The sequence below is a fragment of the Rhipicephalus sanguineus genome, chromosome 2 (genome assembly GCF_013339695.2).
Source record: "Rhipicephalus sanguineus isolate Rsan-2018 chromosome 2, BIME_Rsan_1.4, whole genome shotgun sequence".
Taxonomy (NCBI): Eukaryota; Metazoa; Arthropoda; class Arachnida; order Ixodida; family Ixodidae; genus Rhipicephalus; species Rhipicephalus sanguineus.
In genome coordinates this window covers 200,695,136-200,703,639 of record NC_051177.1, presented here as the reverse complement: position 1 = coordinate 200,703,639, position 8,504 = coordinate 200,695,136, and the positions used below count along the sequence as shown (strand labels likewise).

General features: G+C 48.1%; 1 long non-coding RNA gene across 1 annotated transcript; it reads right to left on the bottom strand.

Annotated features, from left to right (window-relative positions):
* Nucleotides 1–610: 610 nt before the first annotated feature.
* On the bottom strand, nt 611–2,291 carry LOC125757292 (uncharacterized). Its single transcript, XR_007415220.1, has 3 exons — nt 2,233–2,291; nt 1,395–1,457; nt 611–685 (listed from the first exon to the last, which is right to left on the bottom strand). It is a non-coding gene; the product is annotated as an uncharacterized LOC125757292 (long non-coding RNA).
* Nucleotides 2,292–8,504: the final 6,213 nt, after the last annotated feature.

The window sequence follows — 8,504 nt, the reverse complement described above, 5'->3', positions numbered from 1 at the left end:
GGACACTGCAAAGGCTACTGGCTGCATCCAAATTCTCGATATGCCAGACACCGCCATTAGAATGGCTGCATTTGCCACACGAGAAGTCCTTGTGTTTCCATCATATGTGTAGCCAATCACTATATCTTTTGATTGATCGTACATCAAATGTCTTTTCAAGGCTATTTAATCGAATAAAAGACAGCATGCTTTGTCTTGCAGAGGCCACGCTTAATGATTGATTATATTGCATCCATGGCACCTGGAATGATACCAGGTGTCATTGGGATGTCTGCCAGCCGTGCTGAGTGTCCACACATGTGGCAAGTGAAGCATTTCTCTGAGGAAGCGTGAATTGAGAGTGAATTGTTTCATCCATTTGGACCAATGTTTTTTTTTTTATTTTGGGAGTGTACCAAGCCTGATTCGTGCTTTAAGCAGTTCAAAAAAGGTCCTTTGACAAATCCGGTTCAAGCTTGTTTAAAACCTCCTGCTGCGTTACTCGCCTCGCCTCGTCCCTTTTTTTCATCTGACCGACTGCCTTGCGGTACCTTTCACTTCGTGAGTGAAGTGTTAACAGCTTCTTTTTGGTGCGAAGGGTGTGCACAGAGCTGCGTTTTCCTCGCCCACTTTTTTGGCGTTTCTTGCATCTGCTCCGCGCTGCTGCCCTCCTTGGAAAATTGGAGGCCGCTCGGACCAGGCTCAGCTGAAAAAAAAAGACATGGAAGAATGCGAAGGTATAGGCTTTCATCAGTCTTGTAGAGAAAAAAAAATCACGATTAAGCTATCAGGGCGCAATCACAGGGCTACTAATATACGGACCACTATGTGCTGCCATGCCATTTTTCATTGGAAGCAATGTGTATTCTGCGACTGAGACAGGAATCATAATTGATTTATACATTCCAAGCATTTTATCTTCAAAGAATCATCCATGATTAAGGCAATATCACAAAGCATAGCAAAAATGAACATTTCATGAAATGCTGAACAGAGGCAATGACATTTACAAAGTGGAGGATTTTGAATTATTCATCTCATAAATAGCTATCTGGGCTGCATAAGCCACCTTTACATGAATGCACACCTTGATTGTGCATCATATTATGCTGGCCTATCTCGCAGAGCTACTCTCATCACAACAAATCGGACACCACAATTTTCAGTGTGAACCATGTAGGTCCAACTGCACCCACCTTATATTTGAAATATAAATAATTGCGTGAACTAAATCACGAGTTGCAGGCCCTGAACTATATGTATGGTTTTGTCAACATTATAGGTTGTGACAATATTACACAGGCTTAGGTGTCCATATCTACTAGGAAAACATCAAGACTACTGGTCCGTACTTCCTTATGCAGATGCAGGATGTGTACTTTGCAATAATTCTCTCTCTCACTTTTTGCACTTACCATCACTTGGTGAAACCTGTGACGGTGGTGTGGGCCTTCTTGTGGGTGTGCTTGGCGAAGCGGCTGTTGAAAAAGAAATAAATATGCTATAAAAGGCTGGCAAGCAGGTATTTTATTACCCTCACTTTGCATACGTGTGAATACTGAGCAACAGACTTATGGAGCAATTTTCACATGTGCCTGAGGAAAACTACTCAGTGTTTTCATCTCTATGGAATGAGCTCAACAAAGAAAGCACTGAGTGTATGCATTGATGTAGAAAAAGAAAATATATCTATACCACGCAACAAAGTTTTCTTGCAGGGAGGTTGGTTTGTTGTGAACTCATACCGAGCTCCACAAACACTAGAGGAGTAAGGACGGAAACAGGACAGAGCACAAACTATTTATACTGTGAGATGCCAAAAGCCATTTTCGCTGCTCTATCTCCCTGTTTCTTCATTTTGCGTTTGTGCAGCATGCTATCAGTTCATCCATACCATGTAAGCAGTGCACTCAGACATTCTTACTGGAAAGCATGCAAAATGCTACTCTATGAGTGCAAGCTAACAACATTTTTTTCCCCTAGAGTACATTTCCTGCATTTAAGGTTTACGTACAGCAATTGTTCTCATAGCACTGGTAATTGAAAAACAGCTGTGGCATTTCTACCTACTGTTCTAATTTCAGAGAACAATCTGCTCGAGTGTGCAGGTGTAGAATACAAAATAGTACCGCTCTTTGTTTTTATTTTTTGCAAGCTATTCGTGCAGTATTACAGTGGCACCACCAACCAAATATTCTGTACCCTTTCATTCCAAGCAGAAAGGTGAAACAGATTTTTGTTCGGTACACCTACCTTCCACACTAGGGGGGCAGTCTCAGCAGCAGGGACGGCAACTCGCTTGCAGTAAACTGGTTGTCTGCAATTAAAGTACTCGAACTTAGTCACCCTACGGTGAAAAAACAGCTGGTAGAGTAAATACACTTGCAAGCTTTTAAAGGCATGGCACTAAGCTTAATAAATGTGCTTGTTTTTAATCTCCACTAAATTATAATTACAGATAATTACATATATCCCGACAATATTCTCCGAATTAAAACTTGATATATGAAACACAACTCGATCGAGTTCTTGTTTTTCCACTGCTTTTGCGAGTCGAAACGATATTGTAAGCTTATAAGGAATTATGGTGTGTAAACGCTAAGCGCAAACAGCGCATTGAAAAAAAATACACAAAAGTGAAAGGGTGGCGGTGGGGATGGGTCCAGATTAGAGAGGAAAAAAAAAAGTGGCCCCGCGCGATAAGCGCGGCCTGTTTCATGAACATCCAAAACCGAGGTTGGCCATGCCTTCGCCCGTTGGAAGCATCACGAGGGAGTAATGAAGAGATAAGCGAAACTCTTTCCGGGAGCTTCCCGAGAGCGAAAAGGGGCAGGTGGGTATCACGCTTGGTTCAAGGTCCCCCGTCGAGCAGCGCGGCAAGGTACGCCGAAGGGAAGGAATGAGGACAATTTACGGCGACAAAAATCCGAGCAGGCGGTCGGTGTGTAGACACACAGATGAGGAACGCGGTGGTTTTCACTTGTGCAACACCGCAGCACACATTCGAATCTGACGGCAGTGTCCCGAGTTCGCTACTGGGGCCTCCGCAATAACTTTGCGAGCGATACTTTCGTCGGCTGCGAGCACCACCCATAAACTACACGGACGTGATGTATACGCACGCATTAAAGCGCTTAAAAAAAACAGCTGCAGCGAGCACAACAACTATCCCACTCCGTTAATGTTACTAGCACGCATAAGTTAAAGTAACACGTAACCAAACACCCTGAAGACACGGTTGCATGACACGGTAATCCGAATTGGTTAGCTTTCATGAGATAGTAGAGATAACGTCAGGCACTGAGGCACGCACATATATACTAACGTGAGCAACCATAACTAGCGAACAGCTCCGCTTTTGAGAGGTGACGCCGCGTCGAGCCACAAACTGCAGCCCGCCCACTAATTTTAACTTATTATCGTAACCATTTCTCAAACAGATAGCTGCAGCAACGAATGGCAGCTGTTCATTCAGCAGTTTCAAATCATAACGGTCAACGACAGTCAAATCAAAACTTTGCGAACATCTTGGGAAATATATAATAGTGAACGTATAAATACCTGTGGTCAGCAGGGATTCTGAAGAAGTGTTCGCCTTCATTCCCCGAGGAATCGCACCACTTCACGCCGCAATAAAGGTGCGACATCGCTGCTCCTTGCTGCGGTGGTAAAGTTTGCGTTTCTATGCGCTCTCGTGCTTGCGCGTCGTCTGCTTGTGCGCTGCGCAGGCGTGATGGCGGCGGTACATAGCGGAGCCACGCACAGTCATGTGTACAAAACTTCTTTAAAACTTTGCCTTGTAATACTCGTGGCTGGTTATAGTTTAATGCAGAAGCACGTTTTTATTTACTACTGTGTACTACCGTGGCCGCGTTATTTTATTTTAATTAGGCTTACTGAGGCCTTCACTTCCCGCCCGTACCAGGTTCGCTGCAATCGTTTCGACGGTAGCGACGCCCCATGGCCCGGACGCCAAACTGCCATCATGCCTCGGGCCTGGAGCCATATACACCCTTCGGGAGAGTTTGGCGATTGTTTCATCTCGCCGCTCTCCCGCCCCGCCCCAGCGCCGCCTTCTTCTCGTGACGTAAACCATGGAGGAAGGAATACTAAGGAGAGGCCCTGACGTCACATTCGTGAAGCCCCCACATCGCAAACACCCGCATCGCCTCCTAGCGAAGGCGCAGCGAAACATTTCGCGATTTCCGTTGTGACGTTTGCAAGCGCATGCGCGCATCGCGAAATTTTGCAGCCTTTTTTTGTTTGTTTGTTTTTCGCCGTGCAAGCGGCGTAGTCGATTCACGTATGCTGCTCTATGTGTCTGTTCTTTAGGAAAGCTACGCAATGCCCAGCTGTTGCGTATACCCGGTGCAAATCGCGTGCACTGTGGACAGCACCGGGTGTCACTTTTCATGTGTACGTATACGTTCGCTTCATTGCTGATCACTAAGGCACGGTATTTGCGTGCGAAGCTCTCGGATGTGCGCTCTGTTGCTTGTTACTCATTCTGTCAACTCAGAACTCACGTGAACTTTTGTTTTTGGCGTCTGACGCGCCGTACATAACATGCGCTGAAGGCAGCGTACGTTTTAGAGGCTGTGTCGTTCAACGAAAGGGCAATAAACTTTTGTTGTTATTATCAGACTACGTGATGTATGTATCGTGCGGTGTGCGCTCGATGCGTGCTTGTGTTGTGTGCGCACTGGAATTACAAACTTTACGTGCACGATCGCGTATACAATACAGCGGTGTCTTCTTTTCGACGTGAAGTTACGTCAACAATAGGTTGGCGTTGCGCCGAATAGCTACTGCGCTCACTCCATATACACGAGCAAAGAACCGCTAATCGGGCAATAGATCTGGAAATCGGGCTACAAGAAAGGAAAAAAAAGGCCTAACGCCCAGCAGAACGCGTGAGTCACTGCTAGGTGAGTTCGAATACGATGAGGCAGGGGCTAAATGTTTTTGATTACGGCACGTACCGGTACTTTCTGTACTGTTGCACAAAAACGCTCGCTCGGGCCTGCCACGCACGAACAGCCTGGTAAACGTCTGCTTGCAACGTTTACTACGTGCAAACCGCACAATACGCGCTAAGTTTACGCCGGGACTACAAATCTGAGCAGAAGCGAACCACCGCGGAGAGCACGCCGCGGGGCGTCTGCTGTTTTGTTTGCCCCATACCGGTTTGTTTGCCCCCATGGAGGAAGGAAAAACTAAGGAGAGGCCCTATCGTATCCCAATGCATTGCGAAAAGTGTGGCGGAAGTGACGTCAGATTTATGGGGCAAACAAGCCGATATGGGGCAAACAAAACAGCAGACGCCCCGCGGCGTGCTCTCTGCGGTGGTTCGCTTCTGTTCGGATTTGTAGTTCCGGCGTAAACTTAGCGCGTATTGTGCGGTTCGCACGCAGTAAAATGTTGCAAGCAGACGTTTACCAGGCTGTTCGTGCCAGGTAGGCCCGAGCTTTGCGTGATGAAGTTCTTCGAGGAGCGTTTTTGTGCAACAGTACAGAAAGTACCGGTACGTGCCGTAATCAAAAACATTCAGCCCCTGCATCATTGTATTCGAACTCACCTAGCAGTGACTTACGCGTTCTACTGGGCGTTAGCTCTCTCTTTTCCGTTCTCGTAGCCCGATTGCCCGATTAGCGGTTGCGGCGCAACGCCAACCTATTGTTGACGTAACTTCACGTCGAAAAGAAGACACCGCTGTATTGTATACGCGATCGTGCACGTAAAGTTTGTAATTCCAGTGCGCACACAACACAAGCACGCAGCGAGCGCACACCGAACAATACATACATCACGTAGTCCGATAATAACAACAAAAGTTTATTGCCCTTTCGTTGAACGACACAGCCTCTAAAACGTACGATGCCTTCAGCGCATGTTATGTACGGCGCGTCAGACGCCAAAAACAAAAGTTCACATGAGTTCTGAGTTGACAGAATGAGTAACAAGCAACAGAGCGCACATCCGAGAGCTTCGCACGCAAATACCATGCCTTAGTGATCAGCAATGAAGCGAACGTTTCGCAATGCCAACGAACTATAGGTGGCGCGCCGTGCTTTTCAAGATGGCGCCAGGAGGAGGGTCAACCCGTTTGTTAGCATAGGAACAGATAGGACGTGCGGACGTACGGACCGTGCCACTTTCACCGGATGAAGTCATGAGCTACGCTGAAATGGATATGAGACTAAAATAATACTTTCCCAAACCATGGAAAGTGCTAAGTACTCGCCACCTAATTATTTGCTGCGAAGTGAAAGGTTATATTTCAGCTCCGTTACCGTGCATAACGATGCATTGCGAAATCCTGTGCGTGCTACATAAACCTGTATGAACTAGAACAGACGTATGAGCTGAACGGCACTCCAGGTAGTATACGTGCCGAGCCTGCCTCACGGATTTGCCGCAGCAGTAGGCCGCCAGCGAGTAGCGCCATCGCTGCTGCGCTGCTGCGCGTGATGATGTCTTGCAAACATAAAAGTGTTCTATGATAATACCCCGTCGTCATTACTTGCGCAGTCGGAAACGCGGAGTTACGTCTTCAACGGAACACAAGCATTTAACATGTCATTCAGTAGCGCTTGTGTCATAGCCATGCCGAGACTCTAGCCGTGTGTACTTCACTCGCATGTTGCAGGTTCGATCAGCACGATCGAAACATGAATATCGAAAAGAATGCACACGTATGCTTTTCGCAACGTCGAAGAAGTTCGCCGAGAGGCGTGGATTGTGGCCGTGACTGCACGTTCCATCGCTCTAACCATTTCGCTTCGCTGGTCGAGCTCGAGCGTGTTGGCGGCATGCGGCCCTCCGTAATATCCACAATAATTGATACATGCAATGCACAAGAGGAACTATGCTTTTATTATGATCTCGCTCAAGGATATTATATATTAAATACAGTCAAAGTGACTTACGAGCGTGAAAGAACATTAACGCACGAGGGGACGTGAAGTGCAACTCGCTCCTCGTGAGTTAGCAGCTGATGGTTCATCGTCGCTGTCACTCTCGGTGCTTTCACAGTCTTCTACGTCCAGTGAAACATCCTCGTCGTCAAGTTGGTTTCTTTCAACATCACTGCTGAACGCAATCTGAAGAATTTCCTCCGCCGAACGACTTCGACCACTCCGCGTCACCACGTATACGATTAGAGAGACGTCTGGGCGCGGAGAACGTTTTGCCAGGTTTTGCTCTCAGACCGGTCAACAAGCAAATCGCTTGCAGTGTGCTGCCACCTATCAACAAACGTACAAAAACCAGCGGCGCAGCGATGGCTATGAAACCCAACACACTAGCGAAGGACGGCGTGGATGGAAAGCGTTCGCTCCACGAAAGGCGTCGAGCAGACGCGTCCTCGAATGATTGAAACGTCCCTCGCACGATTCGTAACATCGCTTTGCTGACAAAGGATAGAGGCCCTGTTTAATGTATCGCGTACAGTGTTATGGGACCCATGCACTACAAGAAACACTGACCAATTATATATGCAAGTAAAACAGGGTGAGCTTCAACTGAATATGTCAGACGATAACATTTAACTTACCTAGGTGGCTACAGAAAGCCTCGCGAAGCTGATAGTATGTGTACACTGTGGGTTAGCATTGAAAGCGCGAGTTGCCACGTATTTTCACGAAAACTTCGCGTCTCGCAAGAACGAATCAGATTTCTCGTGTCACGGAGGGCCCGGTTTGTTCACTGATGCAGGGAACATGCAAAGTCGTGGTGTTCCTTTCTTGCCAACGCGTTAACAGTGAGGCTAGCACAGCCGAACAAAGGAGCGACTGCATAGTGCCGCCATTTTGTCGTCTACTAACCCTCCTCGAGAGGACGCTCCTGAATTCCGCTCGGTGGCGCGACAGTCTATGGGCATTGCGAATACGTACACATGAAAAGTGACACCCGGTACTGTCCGCGTGCACACGATTTGCACCGGGTATACGCAACAGCTGGGCATTGCGTAGCTTTCCTAAAGAACACACACAAAGAGCAGCATGCGTGAATCGACTACACCGCTCGCACGGCAAAAAACAAACAAACAAACAAAAAGCGGCAAAGTTTCGCGATGCGCGTACGGTCCCTAGAATATACTGGCTAGTCTGCCGTTTCCGCTCTCCGCCGCGTCCTCTCGGGGATGCCTGCGGCGGTGGCGCTGCGCGCAATCGGAGTTCCTTGAGCAGACGCCCCGCCCGCGACCCTCGCCAATGCCTCCTCTAGAAAGATGCCTGCGACGTGAGCCGAAGAGCTGCTTCCCGGCCCTCTCCTGTTCTCTCCTCCTCCGCTCCCCAAACAGTGTCGGCTGCGAGCGCTCGCTGCGGTGGCCGCTTTAAACCTTGCAGCCTCTGAGATTAAAGCACTGCCTACGGCCATCCCGGAGGCAATAGAGGATTTTAGTCTGTCCGGTACACCGCTATACGCAAAATGCTTTGCGTGTACCGGAATACCGGGTGTGAACAGCGCATGCGCACGCCCGGCAAACATGGCCGCGCCGCCGAAAGCGATTGCCGTCCACTTCG